The sequence below is a fragment of the Mus pahari genome, chromosome 22 (assembly GCF_900095145.1).
Source record: "Mus pahari chromosome 22, PAHARI_EIJ_v1.1, whole genome shotgun sequence".
NCBI lineage: Eukaryota > Metazoa > Chordata > Mammalia > Rodentia > Muridae > Mus > Mus pahari.
The window spans coordinates 29,264,925-29,285,330 of NC_034611.1; positions in this window are offsets into that span (position 1 = coordinate 29,264,925).

Below are 20,406 nucleotides of genomic sequence, written 5' to 3' on the forward strand. Positions count from 1 at the left end.
TTCTGTTAGCCTCTGTCAGCAGTCCTGGGAGTCCAGCTCTCTCCTGAGTCTCAGTGGTCAGAGTACTCTCTGCAAGCTCTCCTCTTGTAGGGAAGGTGCACAGAGGTCTGGAGTTCAGACCTGCCTCCTGGCTGAATATGTAGGCCCAAAATGGGGCCTGTCCCAGAAGATGCATTGCTTCTTCAGTCCTCACTCTCACCAGAGCAGACTGGTCCTTGAGCGACCCTGAGCACAAGATGGCTTGCTCACCTGCTTAGGCAGTAAGAGCCCTCCCAGGCAGATACCTCTCCTCTGTCGGGGAAGGTGCCCAGATGTCTGGAGCCTGAAACAGGGTCTGTCGCAGAAGCTGTGTTGCTTCTGCCTGCCCCAGAAGCTTCTGCAGTCCACAGTCTCACTGGAGCAGACTGGTTCCTGAGCCACCCAGGATGCAAGATGACTCGCTCACCTGCTCAGGCCCTGTTTAAGTTCTTTAGGCTTCAGAGTCTTCATGGTGCCTCTTTCCCAAGAGTATTACAGCAGATGCAGTAACAGATGGAAGTGGTCAGCATGAGGATCAGGTATGTGCTTAAGCAGTCGATAAGTTTCATGTATTCATATCTGAGCATGCGCGTCCTCAGAAACCGAAACAACCACATCAAAAACAACTCACTCAGCTCTGATTATCAGACAACAGTGATCACTAGGAAGTGGGGGAATGGGAAAATCAATAGGTGACAGGATACACGGCTACAAGGAAAATATAAAACTGAAGTAAAATAATCTAGAAACATACTCTTGCCTAAGATATGCTTTAAATAAATAAAGTATCTGTAAATATCAGGCATAAATAGATTCTCCCTCACTTAGCCACCATGCATGTGAGTCCTAACACCTAAAAATAAAAATCTGTGGTGGAGAAAACGTGAGAGGGAGAATTAATGTTGGCATCAAATTACAAAAAAAAAAAAAAAACCTCTGCCATGCTGCTGCCCTAATGCTAACGAGGACATAAGACAGTGCTAATGAAGAGACCCAGAGAGACCATCTTACCAGCTGCGCCATTTTTTCTAAATACATACTAGCAAGCTCAGGTGCTCTGCCAAGGTCATGCCCATTTAGAAGCACAGGCCAAAGTTTCTAGATCAGTAGTATTTCTTGTTTTAAAAACGGAAACAGCCTTTGCATGACTGTGGCAACTGCAGGCTGAAGGCTCCTAACACTGCTGATAACATGTGCTTGGCTGACAGCAAGGTCAAAGATCGATCAGGGAGAAGACCTACACTCCCCAGGATGGATAACATGCTGTGTTCTTCTTCCAACAGTAGGCAGCTGGAATAAAATTCCTGCTGTCAGAGTGACCACTGTTTTCAGAAACATTTCCACCTATCCTTTAGAATGGAAATGGGCCCAAATCCCTTCCTCCGAACAGTTAAGCACAAAATGAGCACACAAACGGTGCAAGCAGCTTGAAGAATGGCTGCAATGAGTTGGTCCCCTAGTAAATAGATTGAACATTATCACTCTACTTCATACCCTTAATGGAACTCCGTCTCCTGAATGGAATGGTATATTATAACTGGCATAAAATAGGCCACCACTTTAGTTACAACACAGGATTGTCCAAATAAACAAGCATTAATCACGCATATTATGTCGAACATAATGCTTCAGAAAGCTTCTGCAAGCAGCTCCAAATGAACCCAACCAAATTATACCATCTGACAGCTGTTCTGTGACCCGTGGGAAATGAGTTGGTGGTCTCAGTCCAGTTCCTAGTGGACAGGTGTCCAAAGCACAAAAACTACCCTCACAATTGGGCCTAATTAGCAACCTGGTTTTTGCAGCCGCAGTAAAACCTGGAGCCCATGTCACGGCTGTACCGTTGGAGGCGCCTCGTGCTATCATGTGCCCGTGGACTGAATGCTTAGTGAAGAAAAGCTCACGATGGCACCTACAAAAAATAAAAAATAAATTTAAAAAAACTATTGCTACTTCAAAAGAAACAGAACAGTGCCCAGACCAACTCTGCCCCTCACCTCACTCTCAAAAGTCTGACTCCAAAGGTGTCAGAGATGGGGATGCAGTTCCGGGTACTGCTTTAACTCATGGAAGAGTTGCTTAGAATGCTTAAACTCCCGCATTTCATGAGCGGAAATTCACGTATTCATGTATTCTTAGGTTTCCCTGGATACACAACCCCATCTCGGAATGATTCTTTTTACCTTTTGGCTTGAAGTCAAACCTGCTGCTTCTGTGGAGACTGCTTCCTGCAGCCCTGCTAAACAGCCATAGTTTTCCCACACCTCGGGACACACACTGCACGCCATGTACATTATAATGACAAATTGCCCTGTGTTGTTTGACACACTGAGAAGATGACTCTGGAAATAAGGTTGCCGCCACACAATTTCAGATTCGGGAATCTTTGTTTCAGAGTGTCTCCCAATGCCCTGTGTCTGGAAATAGCTGAGTATACACACACACACACACACACACACACACACACACACACACACACCACATGCACACATGCATGCATGCACGCACTCACGAGCACTTGACTGGGAATAAAAGGAACAACCCAAGAGTAAACACATTTCCACCAGGCATCACTATTGTTTATCCTGATATAAAAGCTCCTGCAGTGGGAGAGAGAGTGTAGAAGTTCAGCCATGGGAAGGTCATACGCGCAGAAAGGCTGATGGGAAGCCCCAGCTTCTGCTGGAGGTTGTGGGTGCCCGATTTGAAAACATTATCTCCATCTGTCTCTATTTGTTCCCTTACTTGGAAGCCTCACCAAAGGGAATACTATTTTTCCCACGCATACAGACCTGCCAGACTCTCTTGACCTGCGTGGCTCCCACTGGCTGCCTAAGCAGAGCCTAATAATGGATTTTGAGAGGTGTTTTAGGGCCCGGTTAGTGATGTCTTACTAGGCTGTCTACTAGATATTGCTTTATTTTGGTTTCTATATACTAGTAAAGTCACTCAAAACCCAAAGCCTGACTGTGCCCATTCTCCAGACCGTACAGAATAAATATTGTTCTTAAATGTCACTTCTAGAGCACCAGTTCCCTGGCCTCCCAAACTCCTTCTTTACTACACAAAACACTCAACTCTGTCCCTGTGTACCAACTCTCTTTTTAATCCAGAAGTGGAGTTAGCTCCTGTCTTCCTTGCCTTGCCTTTCTATCCTCTATGTAATAAAAGAAGGATTTCAGTCCCACTGAGGAACACTCAAACATGGCCTTATTTTCTTATCGCCCTGACCCTAGTGATCTGTTTCTCTTCCAATCCTCAGGTTCCCATCCCTCAGACATTGTCACTGCCTAAAGCTTCTGCCTTCACAACTCACTTAGTTCCAGCGCTCAGCCCAGGCCCACACTGCACTGAGGCTGGGCTTTCTCACGGACAGCAACAGCCTCCACTTTACCTTCTTCCCATGGAGCCTCAGGTCCCTTCATTCTTTTACCTGAATTGACATCAACTCCTGTTACTTTTACCTACAAATCATGTTCCTTTTTGTTTACCATTTTATCCTATTTCGGATTCAACAGTATAAACTCAATGATACTTGCAGAATGAGCGAAGAATCAGAAATAAACAATGTTTTCATTTCTGGTTAGAATTTAAAAACACAAGAGAAGTCGTTCCCACCTTGGGCAGGGATAAAACTAGATCTAAAACTGGAATTTTTCTTTATTCCCAAAGGACAGAGGAGGTTGCAAGCCAAGATAACCAAATTCTAAAGAATGACAAACTCAAACAACAAAAACAACAAACAAACAAACAAACAAACAAAGCCTGTGAACTATTTCACCTTTGTCAGAGGATAGCCAAGAATGGTTGCTCTGTCAATAGAAAAGCATTCGGTATGCCAGTACCTGGCAAAAACAGAAGTGGATGCTCACAATCAGCTATTGAATGGAACGCCATCATTGGGAAGAGAGGCCCCTTGGTCTTGCAAACTTTATATGACCCAGCACAGGGGAATGCCAGGGCCAAGAAGTGGGAGTGGTGGGTAGGGGAGCAGGGGCGGGGGTGGGGATTATGGGGAACTTTTGGGATAGCATTTGAAATGTAAACAAAGAAAATATCTAATAAAAAAACATTAAAAAAAAAAAGAAAAGCATTCGGTTAAAATTTTAATTCATTCGAAGAATGGGAAAGACACTGGGGTATACTTAGAAGGGACAAGGAAGTATATTATATATTTATAGATATTTTGGGCTTGCCAGGGTTGTTTTGGTTCTGATTTGGTTGTGGTTTACTTCAGAAATCTTTATATTCTTATTTTCTTTTTTATTTTTATTTATTTACTTTGCATCCTGCTCACTGCCCCTCCTCCTTGCCATCCCCTCCCACAATTCTTCCCCTCTCCCCTCTGTTCTCCTCTGAGAAAGTGGAGTCCCCTTTGGGTATACCCCCACCTTGGCACATCAAGTCTCAGTGGGGCTAGGAGCCTCCTCTCCCACTGAGGCCAGACAAGGCAGCCCAGCTAGAAGAACATATCCCACAGGCAACAGCTTTTGGGACAGCCCCTGCTCCAGTTGTTCAGAACCCACATGAAGATCAAGCTGCACATCAGCTACATAGGTGGAGTGGAGTGCGGGGGGGGGGGGGGATTAGTCCTGCCAGTGTATGTTCTTTGGTTGGTAGTTCAGTCTCTGAGGCTGCACATCAGCTACATAGGTGGAGTGGAGTGCGGGGGGGGGGGTGGAGTTAGTCCTGCCAGTGTATGTTCTTTGGTTGGTAGTTCAGTCTCTGAGAATCCCAATCATCTATTGGTCTTCCTATAGATTTCCTATCTCCCTCAGGGCTCACAATCCTTCCCCCAACTCTTCTTTAAGAGTCCCTAAATTCCATCCACTGTTTGGCTGTGCATCTCTGCACCCCTGTGGGTCAGCTGCTGGGTGTAGCCTCTCAGAGGACAGCCATACTAGACTCCTGTCTTCAAGCACAACAGAGTATCACTAATAGTGTCAGAGATTGGTGTTTGACCATGGGATGGGTCTCAAGTTGGGTCAGTTATTGGATGGCCATTCCCTTCGTCTCTGCTCCCTCGGACATCTCTGCATTTCTTGTATACATGATAAATTTCAAGTTGAAAGTTTTACAGGTGGGTTGGTGTCCCTATCACACTCCTGGCTTCAGGAGGGAGCCTCTTCAGGTTCCGTATCTCTAAAGCTGTGAGTCATAGCTACAGTCACACACCCCCCCCCATTGATTCTTGAGAGCCTCCCCTGAGCCAGTTCTCTATCATGCTATCATGTCATCGAGAAACCCCCATCTCCTTACCCCTGTCAGTTGCAGGCTTCCATTCATTCTCATAACTTTCTGGACATCTCTTCTGTCCCTCTGCATACCTGATTCTGAACATCCCCATTTCCCTCCTCATCCTCTCTCCCACTCAGTTCCCTTCCTCCATCTGCCTCCTGTGACTGTTTTAGTCCCCCTTCTAAGTGAAATTTAAGTATCCGTGCTTGGGGCTTCCTTCTTGCGTTAAATGTTGGCAAAGGCTTTTTCAGCATCTAATGAGATGATCATGTGAGGGTTTTTTTTTCTTTAGTTTGTTTATTTGGTGGATTGTGTTGATTTTTGTTTATTGAACCATTCCTGCATTCCTGGGATGCAGTCTATTTGATCGTGGTCTAATAAGATACAGGGAATTGTTTCAATTTTCTTGTATTTGTTGAGGCTTGCTTTGTGACCAACTATATGGTTGATTTGGGGGAAGGATCCATGAAATATCCTATGGAAGTCTGTTAGGTCCATTTGATTCATAATACCTGTTAGTTTCTGCTGGAGCCTGCCAGAAAAAGTCAAACAGTCCCTGAAGGAGGAGTGACAATTAAGACATAAAATAGAAAGAAGACACAAAGACAAGAGATAGTTTTGGGAGGACTACCATTGAGTACGCAGTACAGCTTTTTATACTCCACAGTGTTGTGGAAAGTAAAATGACAAGTTGGCAAAAAAAAAAAAAATTGTTCACATTACACAGGATATCTATCCTTACACAGAGACTTCAATGTTCCTTCCACCAAAGTCAATAGAACATTCAGCCCCTCACCTTAAGCCTCAAGTGTATTTCTTCCCAAAGTTCCATGTGTCTACAAGCCAGGAAATTTACCTGCTTGTAAAACATCCCTCCAGGCCAGTAAAACCCTCAACTGTTTTGACCCTGCCTTAGCTGGCAGATCTTTGCTGTGCTTCATAAGCAGGCGAATGACTCCCAACAAGTTTCATTGTTTCTCTGCTTAGGTTTCGTCTGGATAATCTGTCAATAGGTGAAAGTGGGATATTGAAGATCCCCACTATTAATGTGTGGGGATAGATGTACAATTTAAGCCTTAGCAATGTTTCTCTTACAAATGTGGGTGCCCTTGTGTTTGGGGCATAGATGTTTAGAATTGAGAAACAATTTTGATAGTTTTTTTTCTTTGATTAGTATGAAGTGTCCTTCCCTGTCTCTTTCGATTAATTTTGGTTGAAAGCCTAATTTATTAGATATTAGGATGGCTACTCCAGCTTGCTTCTTGGGTCTGCTTGCTTGGAAAACTTTTTTCCAGCCCTTTACTCTGAGGTAATGTCTATCTTTATTGCTGAGGTGTGTTTCTTATATACAACAGAATGATGGATCCTGATTCTGCACCCATTCTGTAAGCATGTGTTTTTTAATTGGGGAATTGATTCTATTAATACTGAGAGATATTGATGACCAGTGATTGCTAATTCCTGTTATTTTGATACTGCTGGTGTTAGTGTGTGTGTTCTTCCTTTATTTTGTTTTGCTGGTGTGGAATTACTTATTTCTTGTGTTTTCTTGAGTATACTTAACCTTCTGGGTTTGGGGGTTTCCTTATAATATTTTCTGTACAGCTGGATTTGTTAATAGATATTATTTGAATTTGGATTTATCTTGAAATGTCTTGATTTCTCCATCTATGGTGATTGAGAGTTTTGCTGAGTATAGTAGTCTAGGTTGGCACCTGCAGATTTTTAGAAGTTGCAAGATATCTGTCCAGGTCCTTCTAGGTTTTAGTGTCTCTGTTGAGAAGTCAGATATAATTTTGATAAGTCTGCCTTTGTATACTACCTGCCATTTGTTCCTTTTAATATTCTTTGTTTGTTCTGTAGATTTTGTATTTTGATTATTACATGCTGAGAGGATTTTTTTCTGGCCCAGTCTGGCGTTCTACAAGTTTCTTGTGTATTCATAGGCATCTCTTTCTTTAGGATGGGAAAGTTTTTTTCTATGATTTTGTTGATATTTTCTGGGCCTTGGAGCTGCAACTTTTCACCTTCTTCTATTTCTATTCATAGGTTAGACGTTTTCATGGTATCCCAGATTTCCTGGATGTTTCAGGTAGGGAATTTTTTTAGACTTAACATTTTCTTTGACTGATGTATAAATTTCTTCTGTTGTATTTTCTATACCTGAGATTCTCTTTTCCATCTCCTGTATTCTGTTGCTGATGCTTGTATCTGTTGTTCTCTTCTCTAGGTTTTCTGTCTCCAGGATTCTCTCAGTTTGTGTTTTCTTCATTGATTCTATTTCTATTTTTATATCTTGAACAGTTTTATTTATTTCTGTCACCTGTTTAATTTTATTTTCCTGTATTTCTTTAAGGGATTTGTTTTCTCTTTAAAGACCTCTATCAACTTTATAAGATTGGATTTAAGGTCATTTTCTTGTACTTCAGGATTCAGAGGTCTGATGAAGGTGGGCAGATAGGTGGTGGGAGAATGGAGGTCTGCCGAGGATAGCAGACTGCTCACTGCAGACCAGTTTTTTATTTTTTTTATTAGATATTTTCTTCATTTACATTTCCAATGCTATCCCGAAAGCCCCCTAAACCCTTCCCCTGCCCTGCTCCCCAACCCATCCACTCCTGCTTTCTGGCCCTGGCATTCCCCTATACTGGGGCATATGATCTTCGCAAGACCAAGGGCCTCTCTTCCCCTTGATGGCCAACTAGGCCATCCTCTGCTACATATGCAACTAGAGACAAAGCTCTGGGGGGCACTGGTTAGTTCATATTGTTGTTCCTCCTAGGGTTGCAGACCCCTTTAGCTCCTTGGGTACTTTCTCTAGCTCCGTCATTAGGGGCCCTGTGCTCCATCCAATAGATGACTGTGAGCATCCACTGCTGTATTTGCAAGGGACTGGCATAGCCTCACAAGGAGAGCTATGTCAGGGTCCTGTCAGCAATATCTTCTGCAGACAAGTTTTAACAGACAAATAACACCTTTAAGCAGACATGACTTCCTACATTGTTATTGGGTACAAATTTTACAAACATTACTTATATTAATGAGAACCATGGGAGCTGCCAAGTATTGCTTTCTTCAGGCTGCACAACAAAACCCACTGTATAGCGGAACTTATGACCCTTCCCAAGCCTGTGATCCCTTCAGCCTGCAGATGTCAGTTCAAGAATCTCACTGTGTTTGTGAAATAGTTTGGTAATCCACTAGGTATCTTCTGATTGGATTAGATATAGGAAGATAACCTCAAGAGATTTCTATGTGGAATCTTCCTTAACTCAGAAAGAATTCAGGACTCTCGAATATCCAAGGTGGCTTTTAGGTCTCTGAACAGGCTAAAGGTTTGGGGCAAACTTCAGCTAGTTTTCATGTTGATGGACAAGCCTTGCTGTAAGTCATACCCCAGGAACTGGTAGTTTGTGGGTACCACAGCTAAAAAGACTTCCTGGAAATGCTAAGACCTTGGCTTAGCTTTGTATCCCAGTTTGCTTTATCCACCAGCAGGCTCTAGTGGAAAACCAGATGCAGAGCACTGATCCAGAGGTGCTTTCAGCAGGGAACCCTCAAAAGAAAGCATATCACATGGAGCTGCTGCTTCTTCTCTAGCTCACATGCATGTGTTCTATTGTCAGAGAGATGCTTATTAAAAGACTTGATTCAGAAAAAAAAAACTAATGTTGTGCCTAATGACATTCAAAATAAGTTTTAAAAATACAATAAAGATGAATATTTTATAATAATAATTGGAAATGGTAATGTCCCAGTTTAAATAATGATTAGCAAAACCAAAATATAAATAATAAAAAGAAATCAGGACTTAACCCAGTGAGCAAACAACGTCTGAGACACACATCCAAAGCATTTTGTCCATCAACAGCATACATGTTCTTCTCAATTACACAGACAACTTTTCATGGTATAGAATTATTTATCAAAAGATTTCTTCTTTTTAAAGTTGTATTTATTGTCATATGTACGTACACTGTAGCTCTCTTCAGACACACCAGAAGAGGGTGTCAGATCTCCTTACAGATGGTTGTGAGTCACCGTGTGGTTGCTGGGATTTGAACTCACCACCTTCAGAAGAGCAGTCAGTGCTCTTAACCGCTGAGCCATCTCTCCATCCCCATATGAAAAGATTTCTTATAGTATATAGCAAGGGCTAAGACTATAGCTCACTGATAGAGCACTCCCTAGCACAAACAAAGCCATAAGCTGGATCCCTGGCACTGAAGAAAACGAACAAACATAATATCTTTTTTTATTTTTTTATTAGATATTTTCTTTATTTACATTTCAAATGCTATCCCGAAAGTTCCCTATACCCTCCCCCACACCCCTGCTCCCCTACCCACCCACTCCCACTTCTTGTCCCTGGCATTCCCCTGTACTGGGGCATATAAAGTTTGCAAAACCAAGGGGCCTCTCTTCTCAATGATGGCCGAATAGGCTATCTTCTACTACACATGCAGCTAGAGACATGAATCACTATGGGATAAAAGCATAAATCAATAATGGGAGAATTTGCAAATTTGTAGCAATAAAATATATACTCATAAATAGGTAAACCAAAGAATAAATTAAAAGAAAACTAATAAATACCATTGAAGGACTATAAAAGCAAAATCCATGTATCAAACACAGGGAAGATAATGAATACTAAGGAAGAAACATATTAATTTGTATATTACTGTTCTGTTATTCTCATTCAAAAACCTAACATTTTAACTTAAGAAGCTAGGAAAAGAAAAATCAAATAAACCTAATGCTGGTAGACAAAAGTAAATAATAAAAGTTTTTAAAAATAAGAGAATGAAACAAGTTAGAGAAAAGAAAATCATAGTATCTGCATATGGTGGTTCATATCTGTAGTCCTTGCATTTGAGAGGCTGAGGCAGAATAATCACAAATTTAAAATCAGTGTGGACTACAGAGGAAGTTCCAGGACAACCTGAAGCACAGAGCAAGACTTCTCTTAAAGAAACACAATAGAAAAAAATCACATGATCATTTTAGATGCAGAAAACTCTGGAGACAAAATCCAACACAGTTTTGTGATTTAAAAAAAATCTATAGTACTAAAGATAAAGATATAGTTTTTTTTTTAAGGTCATGCATGGTACTGGCACAAAAACAAATATGTAGTTCAATGCAATACAAAATAGAAATTCCAAACATGAGTACTCATAATTATATTTAGCTGATATTTGACAAAGATGGAAAAATATAGAGTGGAAAAAAGACTGATTGTCCACTCTGATAGGCAAACCGGATGCAGAAGAATTAGATTAGACCCCTGTCTATTACCCTGCACAAAAACTAGACACCAATGTGTAACCTGAAACATTAAACCTGCTAGAAGAAGAAAAAAAAGAAAAAAAAAGAAAAAAAACCTGCTAGAAGAAAATATAGGCAGTGCCTTATATGATATAGGTATAGGAACGGACTTTCTGAAAAGGACTCCGTTTGTCCAGAAACTTGTGAAGAACAAATATGGCCTCAAAACTAAAAATTCTCTGTATATGTAAGGAAACAATTGACTGAATTAAGATGCCCAAAGAGTGGGGGAAATCTTTACCAGCTATATTTCTGACAAGTGATTGGTATCCAGAATATATAAGGCACTCAAAAAACAAAGTCCAGAGAGCAAATGACCCAATTTAAGACTGGGCTATGAGTCTGAGTAGTGTGCTCAAAAGAAGAAATAAAAATGGCCAAAAAAAAAAAATGCTCACAGTCAGCTATTGGATGGAACACAGGGCCCCCAATGGAGGAGCTAGAGAAAGTACCCAAGGAGCTGAAGGGGTCTGCAACCCTGTAGGTGGAATAACAATATGAACTAACCAGTACCCTCCTAATCGGCCATCATTGGGAAGAGAGGCCCCTTGGTCTTGTAAACTTTATATGACCTAGCACAGGGGAAGGCCAGGGCCAAGTAGTGGGAGTGGGTGGGTAGGGGAGCAGGGGGGGGGGGGGGGGGGGTTATAGGGAACTTTCGGAATAGCATTTTAAATGTAAATAAAGAAAATAATAATAAATTAAAAATGGCCCAAAAAACCCTCATAGAGTGTTCAATATTCTTAACTATTTCCCTAATAGCTAATTTTACAAACTTTGAGAATACATCTCACCCAGTCTGAATGAATAAGAATAAGAAAATGGCTAACAATACTCTCATTCACTGTTGGTAGAATTGCAAACTGGTGCAGTCACTCTGAATACCAGTGTTGAGAATTCTTTAAATATTAAAAATGGGTCTAACATGTGACATAACTACATCACTCCTCCGCATCTTCCCAAAGGACTTGACATCTTACTTCACAGACTCAGCCATGCTCACACTGCTGCTCTATTCACAGTAGCTAGGAATGGAAACACCTAACCGTCCTACAACTGGTGAGTGGATAATAAAAAATATGGTACATATATACAATAAAATAATACCCATCTGTAAAGAAATATGAAATAGTGAAATGTTCAAATAAGTGGAAGGAACTAGAAAATCTGCTGAATAAAGTAGACCAGAACCAGACAGACAAAAAGTACATGTTCTCTCTTAGTTGTGGTTCCTAGTTTCAAAACTTTCCATGATAGATATGTGAATATATAATCTGGATTAACTACTGAAACTGGGAAAGTAAGAAGGGACCATGGGAAGGGGAGTTAGAAGCAGCTCTATAGAGGGGAATAGCAGGACACTATGCTACTAGGGAGAAATAGGAAACATGAGGGGACTTTAACTTTAACTGAGGAGGGGCAGAGATAAAAGACACACTAAGGTTGTTGGAAAGCATCATAGGGAATGATATTATTTCATGTTTACCTAAAGTTACACAAACACACACACCCAATGAGGTTAAACCACTTGAAGTGATGATGTGCCTCCATAGTCAATTTAGCAATAAACCAGTAATAGACATGAGACCCTTCCTTTCAAGCTGTTGGTCAGGGGAATCCAAGAGACCTCCAAAACAATAGTGAATACTGCTGTTGCTTTGGTTTCGTAGAATTTGAAGGTAAGTCCCTATTGCTTAAGACAATACACATATTGAACACAGAGACTTGACTCTGAAAGCTTCCTCCCTGGGGTCTAGTGTTCACAGTACTAAAAGATGAGAAATTTCAGTGCCAAGGAAGGGAAGCAATTAATAAACCTACCCTGCTGTGACCCTATGATATCCCTAGAGCTGTCATAGTGGTTCATAAGACTCAGAGGTAACCAACAACTATCTGATTGGATTTAGAGCTTACTCAATAGGAGGAAATTCATGCCTAGTACTATAAGCCTAGCCCATCACTGTTGAGGCCATGAATAATAAGGGAAAGCCTACCTTTGCTACTTGCCTAAAGTAGTATAATTCCTAAATGCATCTTAAATACTTAATCTTATGCTTACAGATAATTTATCTCTCATTCTTTATCAAAGAAGCTTTTTGCAACATAAGGAGACCATTACAAAGTATACATCTCATCAAGATGTAGACAATAAATAACAAATAGATTCATCTATAATACAACTTGTACATCTATGGCTTAAGGAACATAATGGAAGATGGGCAGAAAGATTGCAAGAGACAGAGGACCGGAAGTCTGCTGTGAGATCATGTCTTCTATACCTGACAGGAAGGCTATAACCAGGAAATCTCAACAATATGACTGTCTAAACAAGACCTGAACAACAACAACAACAGTTTTATGCCACATTGGATGGGACATATCTCACAAGCCCTCCAGTCCTAGATAAAAGGTACAGGCAATTAATGACATCTGAAAAATGGAGCATCATTTTCCCCAGATGAGTGCCCCAACTGGTTATTCTATGCAAATGGTCAGCCCTAAGGCATATACATCCAAGCAACACTAAATGGATTCACCAGCTTGTAGTTATAGGTTTGTTTATGTAACAATGATAATTAAAGAAAGAAAAGTCAAAACTTTTAGAAAGGATGGCAGAGGGAGTTAACATGATAGAAGTTGGGGGAAGGGCAAATAGTGTAAATACAGTATCATGTATGAAATTCTCAAAAATAAATTTTATTAATGGGTTTATTTATTTTTACATCCCAATCACAGCTTCCTCTCCCTCCTCTCCTCTTAGTCCCTCTCTCTAGCTACCCTCCCTCCATCTGCCCTCCTACCTTTCTCTTCAGAAAAGGGGAGAGCTCCAGCAGATTTCAGTGAGCTTTGGCTTAGAGCAACTTCTCCTAAAGAGACTAGACAAAACGGCTCAGGTAGGGCAAAGGGATACAAAGGCAGGCAACAGAATCAGAGACAAACCCTGCTCCCACATGAAGGTCAAACTGCGCAACTGTTAAATATGTACAGGGGGCCTAAGTCAGTCCTTTGCGCGTTCTCTGTTTGGCAGTTTAGTCTCTGTGACCCCATGAGCCCAGATTATGTATGATTCTGTAGCTTTGCCTGTGGTGTCCTTGACCTATCTGGCTCCTTCAATCAATCCTCCCTTCTCTCACACAGGATTCTCCCACCCCACCCCACCCCCACTCTCACTCCCCACAAGCACCATGTAATGTTTGACTCTAGGTCTCTTCATTGGTTTCCATCAGTTGCTGGGTGAAGCCTCTCAGATGACAGTTATACAAGTATAGCCTACGAGAAAATAATTAAGAATGTCAGAGGTGGGCTCTCTCTAACAGCATGGGTCTCAAGCTGAGCCAATCATTATTTGGCCGTTCCTTCAATGTCTGCTCCATCTTTTACCCATGTACCTCTTCTAGGCAGGACAAACTGTGGGTCAAACATTTTGTAGCTTGGTTGGTGTTCCAATCTCTCTATTGGAAGTCAAGGGATAGCCAGTTCAGCTTTCATATCCACCATTGCTAGGAGTCTTATCTAGGGTTACCCTCATATACTCCTGGGAGTTTCCATTGTCCGAGGTTTCTAGCTAGTCCCAGCGATGCATGCTGTCATTCCAGCTGTCTCTCCCAGTACTCTCTCCCTCCATCTCCTTCCCACATGATCCCTCCTGTTCCCATCCCTATCCCAGTCCTCTCTCTTGATCCACCCCAATGTTTTTTCCATTTCCTCTTATCAGTGAGATTCAAGCATCCCACCTTGGAACCTCCTTGTGACTTAGCATATTTGGGTCTGTGTATTGCAGTATAGTTATCCTATCTTTATGGCTAATATCCACTTACAAGTGAGTACATACCATGTTTATCTTTCTGGGTCTGGGTTACCTCACTCAGGACGATATTCTCAAGTTCCACCCATTTGCCTGTAAGTTTCATGATGTCATTTTTTAATAGTTGATGGAGTACATGTATCATTTTTTTATCCATTCTTTGGTTGATGGACATCTAATTTGTTTCCAGTTTCTAGCTGTTATAGATAAAGCTGCTATGAACATCGTAGAGCAAGTGTCCATGTGGTGTGGTGGAGCATCTTTTAAGTATATGCCAAAAGTGGTATAGCTGGTTCTTAAGGTAGAAATACTCCCAATTTTTTGAGAAACTGCCAGAATGATTCCCAAAGTAGTTGTGCAAGTTTGCATTCCCACCAGAAATGTAGGGATGTCATCCTTGACAGCATGAGCTATTGCTTGAGTGTCTGATCTTAGCCATTCTGACATATGTAAGACGGAATCTTAGAGTCATTTTGATTTGTATTTCCCTTATGAGTACGGATGTTGAACATTTCTTTAAGTACTCAGCTATTAGAGATTTCTCTATCAAGAATTCTCTGTTTAGATCTGTATCCCATTTTTTAAATTGGGTTATTTGGTTTGTTGATGTCTAGTTTCTTTAGTTCTTTATATGTTTTTTATGTCGATCCTCTGTCAGACGTAGGGTTGGTGAAGATCTTTTCCCATTCTGCAAGCTACCATTTTCTCCTTTTGATGGTATCTATTGCCTTACAGAAGCTTTTTAGTTTTTATGAGGTTCCATTTATTAGTTGTTAATCTTAGTGCCCGAGCTATTATTTTTCTGGTCAGAAAGTTGTCTCCTAATTTATAAAAGAAACAAGCATACAAAAATTAGTGACACAAAAAGTTGGTTCCTTGGAACAATCAACTAAAACAACAAATGGGTGTATGTGGGGATGTACATGTCACCGCACGCACATGAAGGTCAGTCTTGGAAACAAACAGCTCACAGACTGAGCTATCTCAATGGTGTAAGCCATCTCAATGGTCCCTCCACTAAATGTTTAAAAACAAGATAATAATAATCTCAGATGGGCTGGTGAGATGGCTCAGTGGGTAAGAGCACCCGACTGCTCTTCCGAAGGTCCGGAGTTCAAATCCCAGCAACCACATGGTGACTCATAACCATCCGTAAGAAGATCTGACACCCTCTTCTGGAGTGTCTGAAGATAGCTACAGTGTTCTTACATATAATAAATAAATAAATCTGAAAAAAGTCTTTATTAAAATAATAATAATAATAATAATAATAATCTCAGATGTTTGCCAAAAAAAAATTTTAACACTTTGAGAACACTTTGAGTGAACACTTGGTAACCTACTCTCTAAAACTGGAATTATTCTAATCCTAGAAACCAAAAATGCCATTAAAAGACAGAAACCAGATGAGAATGAGGAAGGAAGGGAGGAGAGAGGAAAGAGGTGTGGGTATAAAAGGAGGATAAATGGGTAGCTATGAACAGTGCTGCTCAAATTCTCAAAAATGCGTACAAACTGAATCTGTAGCATATTAAAAGTAGTATATACAATGTTCAAATTGTATTTATTTCTGGAATGCAAGAACATTTAAATATGTGAAAAGCAATAAAATTATATTCCATGTTTACAAATTAAGAGAACAAACATATGACCAACTCAAGTGAATCACAAAAAAAGCACTTGACAAAATTCAACACTCATTCAAATAGTAACAGTCAACCAACTAGAAAGATAAGGAGACTATGTTAACATAACTGTGTTTAACATATGAAAAAGGCATGATAGATACTATACTCAATAATGAAAGATTAAAGGCTCTTCCACAGCCGGGCGTGGTGGCCCACACCTTTAATCCCAGCACTCGGGAGGCAGAGGCAGGCGGATTTCTGAGTTCNAGGCCAGCCTGGTCTACAGAGTGAGTTCCAGGACAACCAGGGCTACACAGAGAAATCCTGTCTCGGGAAAAAAAAAAAAAAAAAAGCTCTTCCACTGGCTGTCCCTGGCTCTACTGCTTGCCTGTGGATCCTGATCCTCTATCTGGGCTGCCTTGTGCAGTATCGGTGGGAGAAGATATGATGCCTAGTCCTGCAGTGACTTGGTTTGCCAGGGTGGATTGGTACCAAAAGGGGGGATCTTTCCCTTATCAGAAGAGAAGGGGGAAATAGAGGGAGGGATGAGTGAAGGAGAGACTTTGAGGGCAGGGGGGCTGTGGTTGGGATGTAAAGTTAATTATTTGATTAATTGGAAAAAAGATCTTCCACTATGACCAGGGCAAGACCTGGATGCCCATTTTCACAATTCTCACTCAGCATAGCCTAGGATAGCTATTGTGTAGCTATTGCTTCCAAATTTAAACATTACTCTTGCAGAAAAAAAAAGAGGTTTTTAAATTCAGGAGGCTCAGAGTCATGATTTGCAAGGCTCCTTCCCAAGGTTATAAAAAGCAATAAGCAATTGCTGGTAGAAGAGACTGATGGGTAGAGCTGCCTGAATGTTCTGCAGGGTGCACCAGGGGTGAAGGTTTTCTGAGTCTTTATCCATGCTACAGAGGTGTTTTCTATGATGTGGGTGCTCATGAGTCACCCATGATCCTAGGAGGAACTGGAATGAGTTAAAAACATTGGTTTACTCGTCTAGACTTGGGTGGAATGGCTTCTTTAGTCTATCATTGGCATTTGTTTGTGGAAAATAGATGTTTGTTTATGTCTACCCAGGAAAAGTCACACAATACCTAGCCAGGGCACCGAGTCACAAAATATCCCAAAGGCATTCAAATTGTAAAGAAAAAAAAACAGAACCACCTCTTTTATAGATGATGTGATGTTATACATGAAAATGTAAAGATTCCATACATGCACATAACTGTTAGAATTAACAAGTAAAGTAGTGGAATAGGAACAAGGTAATTTATATGTGCTGCAAAGTTGGCTCAGCATTAGAAAGCTAGTCAATGTTATTCTCCATGTCAACAGACTAAATACCCTCTCTCAGAGAGAAAGCAGGAAGGGGAGGAAGGGTATAGAGGGAGGGAAAAAGGGAAGAGAGAAAGAGTAGGGAGAGAGGGGAATGAGGAAGTCCAGGAGAGAGACTTGCAAGGTCAAAGGGCAATTTATAGGTGTCATTTCCCCTTGACGCCTTGTGGTATTTAGGAGTCAAACATAGGTTCTCGGGTCTGAACACAAGCACCTGTATCCCCTGAGCCATTTTTCCAGCATGATAAAAGAGCATTTCAGAACTTCATAGATAGCACCATACTTGATGGCAAAAGAACAAATGATCTCGTCTTTATAACATCTTCATATATTTTAATAGCAAACTTACAGGAACAGTAAAGAAACCATACAATATTAAAAACACAAACTTGCTCAAAGGACAACTCAGGTATAAAATCAGAGTGAAAGAGATCAAAGTATCATTATTTGCAGATGATAGGATAATATACATAAGTGACTCTTAAAATCCGACCAGGAAACTCCCAAAGCTGATAAACATTTTTCAGCAAAGTAGCTAGATATAAAATTAACTCACAAAAAATCAATAGTTCTCCTATCTCCCAATGCTAAACAAGTGGAGAAAGAAATCACAGGAACAACACCTTTCACAACAACCTCAAGTAACATAAATTACATCTCGGGGTAACACTAACCAAGCAAGTGAAAGACTTGTATGATAAAGAAAAAAAAAAACTTCAAGTTTTTGAAGACAGAAATTGAGGAGTTATAAGAAGATGGAATGATCCCCATACTCATGGATCAATAGGATTAATAGAGCAAAACTACCCATCCTACAAAAAACAATCTACAGATAGATTCGATCCAATCCCCGTCAAAATTCCAACACAATTATTTACAGACCTTGAGATGATAATTCTCAACTTCATATGGAAAATTAAAAAGCCCAGGATATCTAAAACAATCCTGAACAATAAGAGAATTGCTGAAGGTCTCACTATTCCTGATTTCAAGATATACTACAGAGCTATAGTAATAAAAATAGCATGGTGTTTATCTAAAAACAGACAGGTTAATCAATGGAATAAAATTAAAGACCCAGATATAAACTCACATGCATGTGGACAACTGAATTTTTATGAAGAAGCCAGAAATACACAATAAAAAAATATAACATCTTTGACAAATAATACTGGTCAAACTGGAGAGCTGCATGTAGAAGAATACAAATAGAACCATACTTATCACTCTGCATAAAACTCCTAGGGGATCAAAGACCTCAACATACAACCAGATGGATGCACAGAACCTGAGGGAAGAGAAAGTAGGGAATAGCCTTGGACTTCTTAGCACAGGTAACTTTCCAAATAGAATACCAGTAGCACAGACACTAAGAACAACAACCAATAAATGGGCCTCATAAAACTGAAAAGCTTCTGCAAGGCAAAGGACACTGTCAATCAAACAAAGCAGAAGCCTACAGAATGGGAAAAGATTTTTGCCAGTGTCACTTCTGATAGAGGACTAATACCAAAATTGTATAGAGAACTCTAGAAACTAGACATCAACATACCAAATAATCCAAATAAAAATGGGATACAGGTCTAAACATAATTCTCAATAGAGTAATCTCAAATGACTGAGATACACTTAAAGAAATGTTCAACGTTTCTTTAGCCATCAGGGAAATGTAAATCAAAACTACTTTGAGATTTCATCTTTCACCTGTCAGAATGGCTAAGGTCAAAAACACCAGTGACAGCTCATGATGGTGAGGATATAGAGCAAAGGGAACACTCCTCCTTTGTTGGTAGGAGTGCAAACTTGTACAGTCACTGTGGTAACCAATATCATGGTTCCTTAGAAAGTTGAGAATCCATCTACCTCAAGACCCAGTTGTATCACTCGTGGGCATATACACAAAGGACACTCCATCCTACTCTGAAGGCACTTGCTCAATTATATTCATTGTGATTATTATTAATAATATTGTGGCTATATTCATAATAGCCAGAAACTGAAAACAACCTAGATGTTCCTCAGCAGAATAGATAAAATTACTCAGCTGTTTTTTAGTGACATCATGAAATTTTTAGGCAAATGTGTAGAACTAGAAAAAAAATCATTCTGAGTGAAGTAATGCAGGCCCAGAAAGATATATATGATATGGATAAGTGAATATTAGCAGTTAAGTAAATGATAGTCAAGCTACAATTCATAGACCCAGAGACATTAGATGAAGAGCTGAGGCATATGGAGGACACATGAATCTTCCTGGAAGGGGAAAAATTGAATAGATTTTACTGGTGGACTGGGGTTGCATGGGAACAAGAGTTGGGAGGGTCAAGAAGGGGTGGATGGAGTGTGGGAGGGACACCTAGAATTGCAGGCATTTGGGGCAATTTCAATTAGCAAAGTGGAAACTTCCTAGAATATATGAATGTTATCCTTATGAGGACTCTTAGTAATAAGGGATACAGGCTGTCAACCAGCCATTTCTCATCACCAGGCAAGGCTTCCAATGGTTGGACTGGATTGCATTCTTTGGACTTACTAGCCAAGGGAGTCCATGGAAATCCCCAAATAACCCAGGCTATTGCTAAAACAAAAGGTTGCTCTTCAAACTGATAACTGGGCCCCATTTCTGTAGACAATATCCACTCAACTCACAGAACGTTGAGAAATTGAACTGGTGCCTAAATGGAGCCTTTACCCCTACATTCTAGTGTCTTTGTTATGGAAAGGACTCTGCAAGCTACCCAAAATGAAAGACAGACACCAACCCAGCCACAAATCCTTTGACCTATGATCTGCCCTGCCTGCAAAATATGCTAGGGCAATGTTGACACAATATGGAACTCAAACCCAACACTGCTTAGGTAACCAAGAACCAGAGAATAGATAGCCCAGATATCTAGGATAAACCAAATTCTGCTGACCTAAAAAATATATTTAAAAAACTCCTCCTAGACTACCCCATCCGGGAATCCATCCCATCATCAGCCACCAAACCTAGATACTAATGCTCATGCCAGCAAGATTCTGCTGAAGGGACCCTGATAT